Below are 4,899 nucleotides of genomic sequence, written 5' to 3'. Positions count from 1 at the left end.
GGAGGCCAGGATGGCCAAACTTTGTCTCTCATACTTCAGACATATTTTTAGGAGGGACCAGTCGCTGGAGAAGGATATCATGTTTGGTAAGGTGGAGCGTCAGAGAAACAGACAGACCCCAGCGAGATGGATTGTCAATATGGAAGCATCAAGGTTGGCCCAGGACCAGGCAGTGTTTCGTTCTGTTTTGCTTAGGGTCACTATGAGTCAGTACCAACTCAATGGCACCTAACAACAACAACAAATAAGGAAGACCAGTTAATACAATTATTATCAATTTTATGCACCGACCACAAAAGCCAGTGATAATGAAATTGAAGAATTCTACCAACTTTTTCAGTCTGAAATTGATCAAACATGCAATCTAAATATATTGATAATTACTGGTGACTGGAATGCAAAGGTTGGAAACAAAGAGGAAGGATCAATAACTAAAAATTATGGCCTCGGTGATAGAAACAATGCTGGAGATTGCATGATAAAATTTCAGGACCAATGACTTCTTCACTTCATTTTAAAACAAAGGTGACTACATACACTTGGACTTCACCATATGCAGTACACAGAAATCAGATTGACTACATCTGTAGAAAGAGATGGTGGAGATAGTATATATCGTCAGTCAAGCAAGGCCAGGAACAGACTGTGGAACAGAGCATCAATTGCTCGTATGCAGGTTCAGACTAAAGCTGCAGGAAATGAAAACAAATCCATGACAGACAAAATATGACCTTGAACATATCCCACCTGAATTTAGAGATTATCTCAAAAACAGATTTGATGCATAAGACATTAATGGTCAAAGATCAGAAGAGTCATGAGATGACATCAAGAACATCATACAGGAAGAAAGCAAGAAGTCATTAAGAAGACAAGAAAGAAGAAAAACACCAAAACAGATGTCAGAAGAGACTTTGAAACTTGCTCTCCAATGTAGAGATGCTAAAGAAAACAGAAGAAATGAGGAGGAAAAAAAGCTGAATAGAAAATTTCACAAGGACAATTTGAGTAGACAAAGGCAAATATTACCACGAAATGTGCAAAGATCTGGAGTTAGATAACCAAAAGGGAAGAACACGTGCACAATTTCTCAAGTTGAGGAAACTGAAGAAAAATTTAAACCTCAGTTAAACCCACCAACTGCTCCTCGGAAACCATACATAGAGTCGCTATGAGTTGGAACAGATTTGACAGTACTTAACAACAACGGAGTCCTGGTGTGGCGCTGTGAGTTAACATGACAGACTGCAAAGCCATTTGAACTGCAAAGTCGGCAGTTCAAGCTCACCAGTTGCTCCTTGGAAACCCTATACAGAGTCACTATGGGTCATAACTGACTTGATGGCACTTAACAACAACAACAACAAGGGGCAAAATATTGAATGATGCAGAAAGCATAAGAAGATGGAAGGGATACACAGAGTCATTGTACCAAAAAGAAATGGTTGATGTTCAACCATTTCAAGAGGTAACATATGATCAAAAGCCAATGATAAGCAAGAAATCCGAGGTGCACTGAAGGCATTGGCAAAGAACAAGTCTCCAGGAATTGATAACATACAAATTGAAATCTTTCAACAAACAGAGGCATCACTGCAGGCTCTCACTCATATATGCCAAGCAATTTGGAAGACCTGGTCAACTGATTGGAAGGGATCCATGTTTTGTGCATATTCCAAAGAGAGGTGACCCAATACAATGCAGAAATCATAGGACAATGCCATTAATATCACATGCAAGTAAAATTTTGCTAAACATAATTTAAAATGGCTGCAACAGCACATTGAATCAGAGGTTCAAGTTGGATTCAGAAGAGGATGTGGAAGAAGGGGTATCTTTGCTGATGTCAGATGGGTCTTGGCTGAAAGCAGAGTTTACTAGGAAGATGCTTGCGTGTGATTTATTGACTACATGGATCATGACAAGCTATGGAGAATGTTCTCTATTCCAGAACACTTTATTGTGCTCTTGATGAACCTGTTCATAGATCAAGAAGCAGTTGTTAGAATAGAATAAGGAGGTACTTAATGATTTAAAATCAGAAAAGGTTTGCATCAGGATTGTATTCTTTCACTATACTTTTTCAATCTGTATGCTGATCAAATAACTCTAGAATCTGATTTCTATGAAGAAGAACATGGCATCAGGATTGGAAGAAAACTCATTAACAACCTGCAATATACAGATGATACAACCTTGCTTGCTGAAAACAAAGAGGACTTAAAATACTTACTGATGAAGATCAAAGATCACAATCTTCAGTATGAATTGTATCTCAATGTAAAGAAGACAAAAATCCTCACCACTGGACCAATAAATAACGTCATGATAAATGGAGAAAAAAATTGAAGATTTCATTGTTCTTGGATCTACTATCAACACTCATGAAAACAGGAGTCAAAAAATCAAACAGCATATTAAGCAAATTTGCTGCATAAGACTTCTTTAAAGTTTTCAAGAGAAAAGTTGTCAGTTTGAAGACTAGGGTGTGTCTGATCCGAGCCATGGCATTTTTAATAGCCTCATTTGTTGTTGTTAAGTGCCATCAAGTCAATTTCAACCTATAGCAACCCTGAATAGGGTTTCCAAGGAGCAAGTGGTGGGTTTGAACCACCAACCTTGCAGTTCAAACTGACTTTACAGTTCAGCAAATTATCCAGAAGCACCACATCAGGACTCCTATAGCCTCATATACATGTGAAAGTTGGACAGTAAATAAAGAAGACTGCAGAAGAACTGATGCATTTGACTTATGGTGTTGGAAAAGAATATTGAAAGTATCATTGGCTGTCAGAAGAACAAACAAATCCATGCTGGAGGAAGCACAGCGAAAATGCTCCTTGGAAGCCTGGATGGCAAGACTTTGTCTCTCATACTTAATGGCATATTATCAGGAGGGACCAGTCCCTGGAGAAGGACATCATGGTTGGTAAAGTGGAAAGTCAAACAAAAAAAGAAGACCCACCAACAAGATGGAATGGCACAGTGGCAGAGCAATGGGCTCAAGCATAACAATAATTGTGAGGATGGCACAAAACCAACCAGTATTTCGTTTTGCTGTGCATAGTGTTGCTATGTGTTGGAACTGATTCAACAGCACATAACAGTATCATCAACAATAGGTTTTCATGTGTGGTGAGCTAGTATCAACACTAGACTACTAACCACAAAGTTAGCTGTTCAAATCCACAAGATACTCCTTGGAAATCCTATATACATTCACTTTAAGTCAGAACAGATTTGATGGCACCTAACAATAACAATAACAACAACAACAATAGCTTTTCATCTGTGGTGCTGTAGGATAAGCATTGGACTGCTAACCACAAGATTTGGTGTTGAAACCCAACAGCTGCTCCTTGGAAACAGTATGCATGTTTCTTTTTTGTGTTGGAACACACTTGATGGCACTTTACAACAACAAGAGGTTTTCATAACTTTGTCTTCTGTATGTTCTGCTCTATTCATGGAAATATTTGCAGCATATGTAAACACATATGCTATAAATACATAGAAGTATGCTCTGTCAATTCTGTATGTACTCATGGGTATAGTGTGACAATTTCCCTCTCACACCTGTTTAACTTTCATGCCTATCTATGTATTCTCTCATAGATTGTAGCCATTACTATTATTGCAGGATTGCATATGTAATAGCATTTACCTCTGTTGCCTTTAACACTTGTACTCCTCCCAGTATCTTTCTTTCCCTTGATTTTTTTGCTAGCCTCCCTCTAATTGTATATTGCCTTCCCCTTCCCCTACATTAATATGTGTATGGCACTGGTATGGCACTGTATGATAAAGAACTGGACCACAAGGTTGGTTTGAACCACAAGAATGAAAGTTGAAACCACTAGCTACTCCTTGGAAACCCTGTACAGGGTAGCTATGAGTTGGAACTGACTTGATGGTACTTAACAACCCATCAACAATCCTCTCCTTAGTGATTGGTCCTCTTTTCCCCTCTAACCCTTGGTAACCTTCAATGGATGTTTCTTGTATGTAAACCATTTCTTGAGTTTAAAAAATAGTGTTCATATAACATTTGTCTTTTTGTGATTGACTGTTTAAATATACAGATTCATTGTTACTCTTTAGCATTGTGTAGTATTCCATTGCATGTACATATCATAGTTTGTTTTGCCATTCATCTGTTGATGGATGCTTAGGATGTTTTCGACTTTTGGCTGTTGGGAATAGTGTTGCAATAAACTTGGGTGTTTATTGGTATACATTATTATGGCTCTTATTTTTGAAGAACATACACCCAGTAGTAGTATTGCTAGATTATATGGTATTTCTATTTTCAACGTTCAAGGAAGCACCATACCACTTTCCACAGTGGCTGCACCATTTTAAAATTCCACCAGGAGTTTGTATGAAGGTTCTAATCTCTCTACATCCTGGCCACAATTGTTTCCTGGTTTCTGAGCTTTACTATTAATGCTGAGTAGTACTGGTTGGTGTGGCATTATGGAATAAAGCAATGGACTGCAAGGTCCGTTTGAACCACAAGGTGGGTGGTTCCAATTCACCAGATACTCTTTGGAAATGTACAGGGTCACTATTACTATACAGGGTCACTATTACTTGGAACTGACTCAACGGCACTTAATAACAACAAGAACAATTAATGATGATAACTCATTGTTCTTTTGATTATAATCTAATACATAATGATCATGACTATTTCTGCCTGTATTGTTTGGCCTTTTTGCATGTTTTCTTGGGTGAAATGTCTGTTCATATCTTCTGACCATTTTAAATTGGATTGTTTGTGTTTTGATGTGGAGGTATTGAAGTTTTCTATAAGAAGTATCTTGTTGAGAACAAACAAGATGGCGGATCGGGTAGACGTGTAGCAGAGAGCTCCGCCAACAACAACACAGAATACCC

The sequence above is a fragment of the Chrysochloris asiatica genome, unplaced genomic scaffold (assembly GCF_000296735.1).
Source record: "Chrysochloris asiatica unplaced genomic scaffold, ChrAsi1.0 scaffold00251, whole genome shotgun sequence".
Taxonomy (NCBI): domain Eukaryota; kingdom Metazoa; phylum Chordata; class Mammalia; order Afrosoricida; family Chrysochloridae; genus Chrysochloris; species Chrysochloris asiatica.
This window is presented reverse-complemented; position numbering follows the sequence as displayed.